The sequence below is a fragment of the Tupaia chinensis genome, unplaced genomic scaffold (assembly GCF_000334495.1).
Source record: "Tupaia chinensis unplaced genomic scaffold, TupChi_1.0 Scaffold000298_2, whole genome shotgun sequence".
NCBI lineage: Eukaryota > Metazoa > Chordata > Mammalia > Scandentia > Tupaiidae > Tupaia > Tupaia belangeri.
The window spans coordinates 209,042-222,134 of record NW_006159788.1 but is presented as its reverse complement, the minus strand read 5'-3'; the positions used below and the strand labels follow the sequence as shown (position 1 = coordinate 222,134).

Genomic DNA, 13,093 nt, shown 5'->3' with positions numbered 1-13,093 from the left:
GAACTTTCTATGTGTTATATTTTTAAATTCTTCTTAACCCTATATGATGAACCTTCTTGACATTCTATTTTTTAAAACTTATTTATTTTACATTCATTCACTATATATCATTACAACATTCAAAGTGAGTTTTCCCATCCAGAATACATTGTACATTGTCTCAATCGAGATATTACCATACACGATATCATCAACAAATACTTTTCCATTTCTTGTTTCTTATATATTTTACTTCTTTTGTTTTTCCCCTTAATTCCCTCCCTTTCACCCTCTGCCATTTCCCACCCTCCTCTCACACTCTCTTTGTTATCTATAGTTGCTTTCCTTTTTTTTCCCCCACATTTTATTTATTCGCTAAAGATCTTAATTAAGCTAAACACTTTCAATAGTAAGTGTAGATATAAACATATCTATGAAAACATGCCTGACTTTAGGCATAAAACTCAGTGAGTAGAATGAACATACTATAAAGAAGCACCTAGCTGAAGCTATATAGCTTATTGTGGTCATTGAATAGGTATGTTTTTAATAAATTTTTATTTGTTTATTTTTATGTATGTTTTTTAATTTCAAGAAAAACAGTTTTAGTGTTAATAAATTAAAATTTTAAAAATGTTAAGAAGAATTTGCTTAAGACTTAAAGCCAGGAAAGAGGTTAGGGTTCGGTTTTCAGTATCTAGAAAACAGATATGGACAAAGCTAAAATGGTAGTGTACAAGTGCACTACAATTTTCTACTGAAAAATGTTTTTCCCTCTCTCCAGTCCCCCTTTTACTAAAAAGAGGCATAAACTAACTTATTTGAAAAAAAAAAATTAGTCTCAATTTGGTCTGTTTTTTGCACAAAGTCCCGTAAGAATACTAATCATTTTAGTTGACTTTGCTGGACACTTTTATAAGGAACTTCAGATTAGACTCTTTTTTTTTTAAATAATTATTTTATTAAACTTTATTTATTTATTCATTTATTGATTGATTTTAATTTGACCAAAGAGGGACAGAGAGAGAGGGGAGAGAAAGAGAGAGAGAGAAAGTGAGAAAGTAAGCCAACAGGTCCGGGACTCTAACCGTGGTCAGCTGTGTGGGAATCCAGCGCTTTTAACCACTAGACTATAAAAAGCTTCCCATGGCTACTGAGCCACGTTAGGGACTCACTCTCTGACTGTGCCTTTTAAGTATTTGTACTTGAAAGATTTTGGGGGCTGTCAGGAAGTGACATTCTTTACTTACCTGCCAGGCAGAACTGTTTACGTTACCAAGCAAACTTCCCAAGAGATTCTGTTGGCTTTCTGAGATCTACCTTAGTTCCTTAGCTTTCTGGTCATATCTTCAGATAAGACATTCTGGTCAAAGCCCTGGCAATAACCAGAATTTCCAATTTCTGATGCAAGGCAACAGATATCGAATTTATACAAATAACCTTTCTGTCATAATATAAGAATGCTCACAAATTTTTTCCAATTTCAAGGGGTGAGGAAGGGAGAAAAGTTTATGTTTCAATTAAAACAAATTAACAAGCTGCTGAAACTATCAATAACTCGAAAGAAAAATAAAGAAAGCTTCACAAATTTGCACATCATCCTTGTGTAGGGGCCATGCTAATCTCTATATCGTTCCAATTTTAGTATATGTGCTGGCGAAGCAAGTACGACATTATATTTTTAATAAATCAGAAGACAACATAAATAATTTGACATAAATAATTTGTATGTGAAACACTAAATCTGACACCCAGATCTGCCTGATTGTCACATATATGACTTAAACAAACTATTGTACATAGCTGAAAGCAAATTATGCCCTTTTTCATATGGAACCAGTTCTAAGCAGCACTTTTTTTTTTTTTTTGAGGTTTTTGCTATAGGGCGCATGCACGCGCCAGACAGACAGAGAGAGACAGAGAGACAGAAAGCAAGAAATCACCCCCCAGGGGGGATGGCCACACCGCAATCCCTTCTCCTCCATTCTCCTCTTGGGATCTTGGGCATGCATGCACATGCGCCTGGCATAAGTTTAAGCCACCGGGTCTGGGACTCGAACCACAGTTGACTACGTGGGAGTCCAGCGACATAGCCATTATGCCAACTGCTGGTCCCTAAGCAGCACATTTTTATCCCATGGTAGTAACATCTCTCATATCTAGAATATCTCTCACATCTGGAAGCATTTTATAATCAGGGATGTGTCTTAGTTTATTTGTCACTTTTTTTTTTGAGTAGTACAAGAAATGATAATAAGTTTTATAATCAATGGCATCTTAAACTCAATCAATCTTTTAGGACAGTTTCATTAATTAAAGAAGAGACAAAGTTCTTGTTCATGAAAAAGTCATTAACATCTGACCTAAAGCTTCATACTAAGACTTCAGGTTTTTTTATTAACTTAACGCCTGAGACAAACTTTCCTTAGGGAAGTTCTTCACTCTTTTTTTTCAAATTCATCTACATTTGTGATATAGTCCCCTCTAAAATCAGAGACACATCATTCATTGTCCAAGTCACCACCAGTTGGGATAGTAACAAGGAGAAAAAGTCAAGAGGACAAGAGGAAGAATAAAACAGAGGATAAATGTTAATGGTCCTTAAAACAAACTATTTGAAGATATGTTTGGCAAAATGAGATCTAGAACAAAGTATTATTCACTTTTGTTGGGGCCACTCAGTATCCAGTCTGTCTACCTTTAGTAAGAGTGCCCATTTTTAATTTGGGTCACCCAATTCTCAAATCCTTTAGCTCAAGTGTTGGTGCTTTGAGTAAAACTGACTTCTCTTCCACCTATGAGTGTTAAACTCACATGGTGCCTGTTGGGTGAGTTGAACTACTATCATACATTCTGCCTGTCCAGTTTAGCCTCCAGCCATATTAGGCCCAGAGAGGTTTGGGTATACAGACATCAACAACAGAAGACAGAAAAGCTTTGGAGGAATTCTAACCCCACCACCACTCCCAACTCGCTCCAGCAGTAAAAGGAAAGAAATTCTCCTTTGAAAATCTGAACCCAAAACTCCCACTGTGGACACCATACTTCCACTCACAGTGGAAGAGGGGAACTTGCACAGAGCTCACTCACATCATATGGAAGTGTACAATCACAGAGCTATAGAAACTCACTGTAAAAAAGTAGAAGCAGTGAGTATATCATCAGATGACTAAAAATAAAAAGCAGAGTCCCAAGAAACATGAGAAAACCAGGAATTACCCACCCACCACCACCAAAGGAACATAGTAACTCCTCACATTGGATAAAACATGAGAGATCACGGAAATGTCAGAAAAAGAATTCAGAATATTCACAGTAACAAAACTCAACTAGATGCGAGAGAAAATGTACAATCGATTCCAGAAGATGAGAAAGTCTTTCCATGACTTGAAGAAGAAATTCCATAAAGAGATAAAAGCCTTGAATAAGAATTAAATGAAACTTGGGGAAATAATACAATGCAGGGGACCAGCCAAAGATGTAATGGTTACATAGCTGGACTCCCAAGTAGTCGAATGTGGTCTGAGTCCCAGACCTGGTGGCTTAAAACTCACGCTGGGTGTGTGCGTGCATTTGTGTCCAAAATCCCAATAGCGGATGGCCATGTGGAAGTCCAACGCCTTTAACCACCACGCCACCTGCTGGCCCCAAATTCATCAATTATTTTATAGATAATTGTCTCTGTATAACAGAGGGAAAAGTCCAAAATGTTACAAGTAGTTAGACTTTCTTATGAATAAGTTTAAAGAAGGCTAAAACCAAGAAATTTTTAAAGTTTATAAATCACCAAATCACTGACTTTATCATATCTTCACTTTTAAACATCTTTAAATTTTATTTTTGCTTTTTAAGGACTTACTAAGGCATAGTACAATACTGTGGTCCTACAAGAATTCACAGTAAGTGAGTAAACATTTTCATTTTCTATCTCTTCCTAACGAGCTATTGTTTTGTATAATTTATCCTCTCTCTAACTGGACCAATGATTGATGTCACAGATTTTCAAACATTATAAACTCCTATCTCCTAAAATACTCTACATGAAAATTACAAATTCTTTTTGTCTTGGCTATGCAAAAATTATCTTTCTTTTTAAAAATCTGTTCTCATTAATTTATGACACTTTTTGTAGTCTGATTTTTAATAATTTTTCTTTAAAGTTGTATTTCACAGTAAAGAACATCACTGACAGTTTCATATATACTTTCAAAACAACCAGTATAATGATGTCATATGTTGAGGGTGGTATGTTTATAGCCTCAACTTGTTTATTACACACCGTATATACACTTTATAAAAATTCATACTGGGGCTGGTAGGTGGCATGGTGGCTCAGTGCGCTGGACTCTCACATGGCCGACTGCAGTTTGAGTCCTGGGCCTGGCAGTTTGCTTTCTCATTTTCTCTCTCTCTCTCTTGCTCTCTCACTTTGTCCCTCTCTGGTCAAATTAAAATAAATAAATGTTAATAAAATGATTAAAACAAAAAAAACATCCATACCATATCCCACAAAGATGTATAATGATTACATGTAAATCAGAAGTTACAATAATAAAAAAAGAAAAACATCCGAAAGTAGGAAATATTGAAATAAAACAAGTTGCAATGTTTAGACATGCTAAAGCTGTCTTACTATTTTCTTGAGAACAGAGACAGCCAGGAGGCCACAAAGACATGGGGTAGAGAGAGGAACCTAGTCCTAAGGAACCCAGTTAACCTCCTAGCATCAATCATATCTGAAGCCAAGAGTTCCTTGCTTTTTTCTGTTATATGAATAAATTCTCTTTTTCATAAGCCAGTTGGGTTGTGCCTTCTGGAATGTACCCTAACTAATTCAATCACTATTGGCCTTATTTATAAAAATAGTTGCAAGAGTACAAGAAAAATCTAGGCACAATAATACACAACTAGCATGGAAAAGAAAATGAAACAATTCTAAACAAATAAAACTACAGAGGGCAAATGATGTTAGGCATATATACGAAAGGGAAGCTCTCTGATTCAAACATCTCCAGTCCTTTTTTTTTTTTTCTCAAAACTGATTTTTCTTGCTTAAAGGTTCAGAAAATAACTGTCCTTTGTCAGTTTAGACCAAGAATAAAGAATTATTAACTAGACTTGGTGCCTATATTCGAAAGGATAGAACTGACTAGGTAATTAGCCAATTCAGAATATAAAGATGGATGGATTCCTAGCTTTATGTCATTTTGGTTTAAAGACTATCTTTAAAATAAGAAGTAAAAATGATAGCACATATCTTTTCAACCTGATTTTTTCATATCAAAGTAAAATGGATGAGTATACTTTTTTTTTTTTTTGAGAGGTTTTTGCTATAGGGCACATGCACTCGCCAGACAGAGAGAGACATAGAGACAGAAAGCGAGAAATCATCCCCCAGAGGGGATGGCCATGCTGCAATCCCTTCTCCTGCATTCTCCTCTTGGGATCTTGGGCACGCAAGCACATGAGCCCGGCGCGAGTTTTAAGCCACCGGGTCCGGGACACGAACCGTGGTCAACTACATGGGAGTCCAGCGACATAGCCATTACGCTAACTGCTGGTCCCAGATGAGTGTACTTTTAAATACACTTATAGGAAAGCTGATTCCAATGAATGTGTACACAGAAGAAGAAAAGCATGAATGCAGGAGGGAGAGAGAAAGAGAGAGAGTGACTGCGAGTGGATGCTTGAACTAAAACAGCGTTTTGGAGAATCTTTAGAGCAGAGTCCTATTGAAAATACACTCTTTTTTTTCCCCCTTGTCAGTCTCTTTGTCATTCTCTTCAGATACCTTGAAATCATGGCAGGCCACATCCACTTCTTATTTCTATATTTGTCGGTCTGTTCTTTACCAAGTTGCATAGAGGTTTACAATGCCCTTGATAATGTCAAAGTGTTTCTATCTTTTACCTAATTGCCTACAGATTTTTTACTTTATTTCATCAATCATTTTCTTGCAGACGTTATGAGCTTCGTGCAGCTTGAATTTTAACACCCAGAATGATGGTTTTTCATAGCAACTTCTCAAGTGCACCACTTTTCTTAGCTATTAGAAATCAAAACTGCTGGCCAATACAAAATAAATGGCAAAAAAGGAAGGCCACTGTGGCATAAAAACACACATTGCAGAACATGCTCACCTCAGACTTGTGTGATGAACTGTTCATTGGCTGAGAGTGTTTGTAGAATGGTCCATTAAAGCTCCTTGGCAGAAAATTTACAGCACAATCTGCCATAATAACTCTCACTCTCATTAGATAAGAGGGTAGGCTGGTTCTCAAAACTTGAGGGAAATAGTTAAGAGATACAAACACACACACAAATCTTTTAAGAAACTACTCAAGTTTCTTTTAAGAAGTTATTTGCGGCATATAACGAATCAGAGCTGAGCAAGGTAGTAATATATGCAAAAAAAAGTACAAATTTGAAAAAAAAAACCTAAATTTATTTTTATTTTTCAAAAATAAGTAGTTAATCGCCATAAATTTTCTCTAAATTGTGAAAATGTATTTTAGTTACCAAAATGTATGGACCATAGCTCTTTACTTTGGAACTACATTTGATCATATCTCTGGTTAAAAGCTGATGCGTGTGGTTTCGGCATCTATGTATAATGCCGAATAAATATACTCCTAAGAAGACTGTAGATTTTTATTCACCACACTAACATTTCCCCCTTATTCATTTGGTGTGCAAGCTCAGCTTAATAAATTGATATCTGGGGCAGATATTTTGTATGTGTTGAGTTTCAAAACTGTTCAATAAAGCACATATATTAAACATATAGTTTACCACCGTATGCTGAGAAGTTACACAGCAAAAACTGATGTTTAAAATTGGAAGAACTTCTAGGGCTGGCAGGAAGCATGATGGTTAAGGGTGCTAAACTCCCACGCCAACCACGGTTCAAGTCCCAGACCTGTGGCTTGCCTGCTCACTTTTTCCTTCTCTCTCTCTCTCTCATACACTATTTCTCTGGCCAAATTAAAATAAAAACATAAATGGATAAATAAAGTTAACTAAAATACTTTTTAAAAATTAAAAAAAAATTTTGAAGAACTTCTTCCTTTAATTGTTATTTTTTGGTTGTTTTACAAAGATAATCTTATTAATCCTCATAATAATATTAAATAGGTCTGCAAAACATATATCTTTTCCACATTATAAAGATGAGACGTAATACTCCAAGAAAGTGAGTTTATAGCAACTTAAATATTGTCAAGAAAGTTTGCTTCCAAAACCTATCATTCTAATTGTACCATGCTAGTGATCAATATCCCGGTTGTATGAAGATGCCGGAGAAAAAGTTGTTTAACCTTGACAAGAAGGAAGAAACTTGAAGAAAAAGTGTTTTCTTTGAAAACAAGATTCTAATATCCAATTCCCTGTAGCCCCAAGGACCGATGATCTGTACTAAGTTATTACACACCCTAGCAATTCTAACATGCCCACTTCGGCCTCGGTAGAAACACATGAGTTGATCAATTCCATTTGTAATTACATCTGGGAAAAGGGATTATAGAGACAAATACACTCAGCTGTTTTGTTCCCATGAGTACAACATGAAATTAATCACTGGACCAATCTCCCTCTTGCTTCGGTAGTATTGATTAAGGTGAATCCCTTGCTAAGTCAGGCACATACCAGTCCTGACACAGGAGTATTTAGAAAACAAATGAAAGTGTTTACTTCAAAATCCGATTTTATCTCTTAATACAAAAATTATCAATAATGATTGTCAGCTCTTGGATATAGTGATTAGGTATGAAATTACCTGGCCTATACCATTCAGTTATTTCTACATTTTAACGAAAATTGTGCTCAGTGACTAACTCTATTGAGTAATTCAGAAGCACACGAATTTTTTAGATTTATGATGGCTAGAGTTAACTTCCTATAACACACACACTGACTGACTTTCATATATTAAGAGAAATATACTAGCAGTTGCTGCTTCGACAAATATGCCCCAGAATGACTTTGTAAGGCATTGCTTCAATTAGCTGCTTACTTCATATTACATTTAATAGGATAGTAAATGTAGCGCAAATATTTAACACAATGAAATAGAAACTATACATCCTCTCAGTTAATTTGTATAGACAAATTATAAACAGGATAAAGGGTTTTATTGCTTTTCATAAAATGTCCAAAATAGGGGCAGTGGGTGGCATGGTGTTTAAGCCACTGGATTGCACATGCCGATTGCACAGTTCAATTCCTGGACCTTGTTGCTTGAAAAACATATCAGATACATGTACATGCATACCCAAAATCCTGAGGGGAGAATGGAAGAGAAGGTATTACTGTGTAGCCATCCTCCATGGGCAGGGGAGGGGGGAACATTTCTCAGTTTCCCTTTTTCTTTGTCTCTCTTTTTCTCTCTCCAGTGAGCATACAAGCCTTATTGGGGAAAAAAAAAAATCCAAGAGAGTTAATTTCTTATTTGTCACCATTTTCTAAAATTAGAGTTTGTAAAGTGTTTGTTTAAAATACCAGTGACCAGCCAAGTGGTGTGGTAGTTAAGGCAGCTGAATCCCGCATGGCCCATAATGCAGCTGAGTGTGTGACCTAGCAGGTTTAAAAATGTGCCTGGAAGGTGTGTGTGCATGTTCCAAATCCTGAGAGGAGGATGGAAGAGAAGGGATTGCAGCATAGTCATCCCCACTGGCTGGTGCTTTTTCACTTTCTCTGATGAGCACAAACTCTCTACAGGGGGAAAAAAGTCTGTCTGTGAGGGGGTTTTGTTGTTTAACATGCATAAAAAGGTCTTACAGAGAAATACATTTCTGAGAAATACCTGATCCAAACATATTGAAAATATTTATTCTTTTATAGACAAATAAGAGAACTCTTCAAAAGAGGAGCTAGCAATGGTGGTATAGGACATGCAACATTCACATGGTTAGGTTCCAGGCTTGTGTCCAGATGTCTCCCTGTACATGCTGGGTGACCACATGTTTATGCTCATGATCCAGGCCGGCTGAGGCTGAGATGGGTTATGACATGTAAGCCCTGTTGGTGATGCCTGCCTCTCTCTCCCTCTGTCCTTCTCACTTTCTCTCTCTTCATAGAAAATTAATTATTTTATGTTTTTGTTTGTGTTTTTGCTATAGGGCACATGTACTTGCCAGAGAGAGATGGAGAGAGAGAGTGAGAGAGAGAAAGTGAAAAATAGGTCCCCTCCCCAAGGGGGATGGTCATGCCGCAATCCCTTCTCCTACATTCTCCTTTTGGAATTTTGGGGACACCTATACACACTGAATATGTTTGTCAAGCTGCTGGGTCCAGGACTAAGCTACAGAGTTGCCATGTGAAATCTTGGAATCTATTATAACCACCATGGCACTGGCTGGCTCAAAAATAAATAATTTTTTTTAAAAAAAGAATTATTCAGAAGAAAGTTAAGGTTATTCAAAAAATTAGAAATTAACTTTAATGAAGTCAATTTAACAAATTTAACTTAAATGTAGATTTTTTCCCTTCAGATGATGTCACAAATTGCTGTTTGAGATTTGTGCATAATTTGAGAAGCATTTTCTAGAATAGAGGTAGTATCATAGTGTGAGGCTTTGTTGTGGGTACTTATGCTCTCTTTCTCACTCTCTCTCATTCTATGTCTATCTTGGGAAAGAAAAAGGAAGGAAGGAAGGAAGGAAGGAAGGAAGGAAGGAAGGAAGGAAGGAAGGAAGGAAGGAAGGAAGGAAAGAAGGAAGGGAAGAAAGAAGGATGGAAGGAAGAAGGAAGGAAGGAAGGAAGGAAAGAAAGGAGGGAAGAAGGGAGGGAGGGAGGGAGGAAGGGAGGAAGGAAGGAAGGAAGGAAGGAAGGAAGGAAAGAAAGGAGGGAAGAAGGGAGGGAGTGAGGGAGGGAGGGAGGAAGGAAGGAAGGAAGGAAGGAAGGAAGGAAAGAAGGAAGGAGGGAAGGAAGGAAGAAGTTGCAAACTTTATATTGGCATATCTCATTTTACTGCACTTTGTTTCATTTTATACCACAAATAATTGTGTTTTCTACAGATGGAAAGTTTGTGGCAATCTTGTGTCCAGCAAGTCTATTGGTGCCATTTTTCCAATAGTATATACTCATTTATTGTCTCTGTCACATTTTGGTAATTTTTGCAATATTTCAAACATTTGTAAAATTTTGTCATATAATAGCTGTACATATTTATGAGCTATATAGTGTATATAGAATGTCCTCAAACATTTATGTTATTATTATATCTGTTATGGTGATCTGAGACCAGTAGTTTTTGATGTTACTATTGGGATTGTTTGGGGTGTCAAGAACTGTATACATATCGGACAACAAACTGAATTGATAAGTGTGTATATATTCTGACTGCCCCAGTGCCTGGCCATTTCTCTATCTCTGTTCCTCTCCTCAGGCCTCTGTAATCCCTGAGGTACAATTATATTGAAAGTCTGCCAGTGAAGAATCCTACAAGGGTCTCTTAGTGTTCAAGTGAAGTGTCACACATCTATCACTTTAAATCAAAAGCTAGACATGATTGAGCTTAGTCATTCAGGCATGCTGGAAATTGAGATAGGATGAAAACAAAGCCTCTTATATCAGACAGCTAAATAGTGAGTGTAAAGGGAAAGTACTTGAAGGAAATTAAATGTGTTACCCCAGTGAATATGTGAATGATAAGAAAGCAAAACAGTCTTATTGCTAACACGGAGATAGTTTTAGAGGTCCAGAGAGAAGATCAAAGCAGCCAAAACATCCCTTTAAGCCAAAGCCAAGGACATGACTCTTTAATTCCGTGAAGGCTGAGAGAGGTGAGGAATCTGCAAAAGAAAAGTTTGGAGCCAGCAGAAATTGGTTGATGAGGTTTCAGGAAAGACACCGTCCGTTACGGGAAAGTTCAAGGTGAGGCAGCACATACTGAAGTGGAAGCTGCAGCAAGTTATCCTGAAGACCTAGCTAAGAAAATTGATGAAGATTGTGACACTAAACAGCAGATTTTCAGTACAGATCAAATAGCCTTATATTGGAAGAAGACCCCATCTAGGACTTTCTTGGCTAGAGAGGAAAAGTTGATGCCTAGTGAAAAGCTTCAAAGTACAAGCTGACTCTCTTGTTTTGAAAACTGGTGACTTTAAGTTGAAGCCAATGCTCATTTACTACTTCTAAAAACTTAGGTCCCTTCAGAATTATAGCAAAGCCACTCTGTTTGTGTTCTATAAATGGAACAACAAAGCTTGGACACAGCAGGTCTGTTTACAGCATGGTCCACTGAATAGTTTAAGCCTCCTGTTAAGACCTGCTGCCCAGACAAAAAGAGTTCTTTCAAAATATTACTGCTCATTGACAATGCACCAAGAGCTCCCCTCGCGGTGTGCAAGGAGATTAATGTCTTCAAGCCTGCTAAGACAACACTCATTCTGCTGCCCATGGATCAAGAGTAATTTTTATATTCAAGTCTTTTATGTAAGAAATACAATTTATAAGGTTATAGCTGCCATAAATAGTGATTTGTCTGCTGGATCTGAGCATAGTAAATTGAAAACCTGAAAAGGATCCACCATTCTAGATGCCATTATGAATATTTGTGATTCATGAGAGGAGGTAAAAAATACCAACATTAACAGGAGTTAGGATGAACTTTGAGAGTTTAAAGACTTAAGTGAAGGAAGTAACTGCATTATGTGGTAGAAATAAGAAGAAAACAAGATTAAGAAGTAGAAACGAGATGTGACTATATTGCTGCAATTTCATTATAAAGCTTGAATGGATAAGGAATTGCTTTTTCTGGATGAGGAAAGTAAGTGGTTTCTTTTCTTTTCCTTTAGAGAGAGATTTTTTTGCTATAGGATGTGTGCACTTGCTAAAGAGACAGAGAGACAGAAGAGAGAAATAACCCCCCAGGGGGGACGGCCATGCTGCAATCACTTCTCCTCCATTTTCCTCTTGGGATTTTGGACACACATGCAGATGCATCTGGCCTGAGTTTTAAGCCGCCTGGTCTAGGACTCATACTACAGTTGGCTATGTAGGAGTCCAGTGATGTAACCATTACACCATCTGCTGATCCAAGTGAGTGGTTTCTTAAGATTGATTCTCTTCCTGGTGAATGTGCTGTAAACATTATTGAAATGAGAACAAAGGATTTGGGGTCAGCAGGTGGTATAATGGCTAAGGGCACTGGACTCCTACATGGTTGACGGCAGTTCAAGTCCCAGACCTGGCAGCTTGCTTTCTCACTTTCTCTCTCTCTCTCTTGCTCTCACTCTCTCGTTCTATCCCTCTCTGGCCAAATTAAAATAAGTAAATAGATAAATAAAGTTAAATAAAATGATTCTTAAAGAAAATGAACAAAGGATTTGGAATATTACATAAGCTTAGTGTCAGAGTTTGAGAGCATTGTTTCCACTGTCCTACTGGGGATAAAACACTGTCAAATAACATTCCATGCTATAGAGAAATCTTTTGAGAAAGAAGAAGTCAATCAACATGGCATGCCTCATTGTTTTATTTTAAGAAATTGCCACTGCCACCCCAACCATCATCAGCCATCACCATAATTAGTCAGCAACCAACACTGAGGCGAGTTCCTTCCCCAGCAAAAGATTACGATTCGCCGAAAGCTCAGATGATCGCTAGCAATTTCAGCAACAAAGTCTTTTTAAATTGAGGTATGAACATTGTTTTTTAGACATAATGCTATTGCACATGTAATAGACCACAGTGTAACATAAACATAACTGTATAGGCCCTGAAAAACCAAAATTCACATGACTTGCATTATTGTGACATATTTTTTATTGCGATGGTCTGGAACAGAGCCAGCAAAATCTCCAAGGTACACCTGTAATTTAGAATGGGTACTGATTTCCTTGATAATGTTTTTATGATTTTTCTTGTTTCTAGAATATGCAGTTAAATCTATTGGGTCAGGACCAACTGTCAGTTCCTACAAACCAACTTAGTAAGTTTGAATGGAATGCTCACAGACGTGCTAATTGGCTAAGATAGCAACTTCAAATTCAGAACATAAATAGCATGAATCTACACAGTGTAATCAAATGTAGATGTTTTTGTATTCAGTTCAGGTGTTATTCATAAAACATATGTGTTTCATATTCGAAGTCTATCAGTGATAACTGAAATC

The 13,093-nt window shown here is 37.0% G+C and overlaps 1 non-coding gene across 1 annotated transcript; it reads right to left on the bottom strand.

The window, feature by feature from the left end:
• Nucleotides 1-1,544: 1,544 nt before the first annotated feature.
• Nucleotides 1,545-1,648, bottom strand: LOC114008186 (U6 spliceosomal RNA). The gene has a single exon (XR_003549745.1). It is a non-coding gene; the product is annotated as a U6 spliceosomal RNA (small nuclear RNA).
• Nucleotides 1,649-13,093: the final 11,445 nt, after the last annotated feature.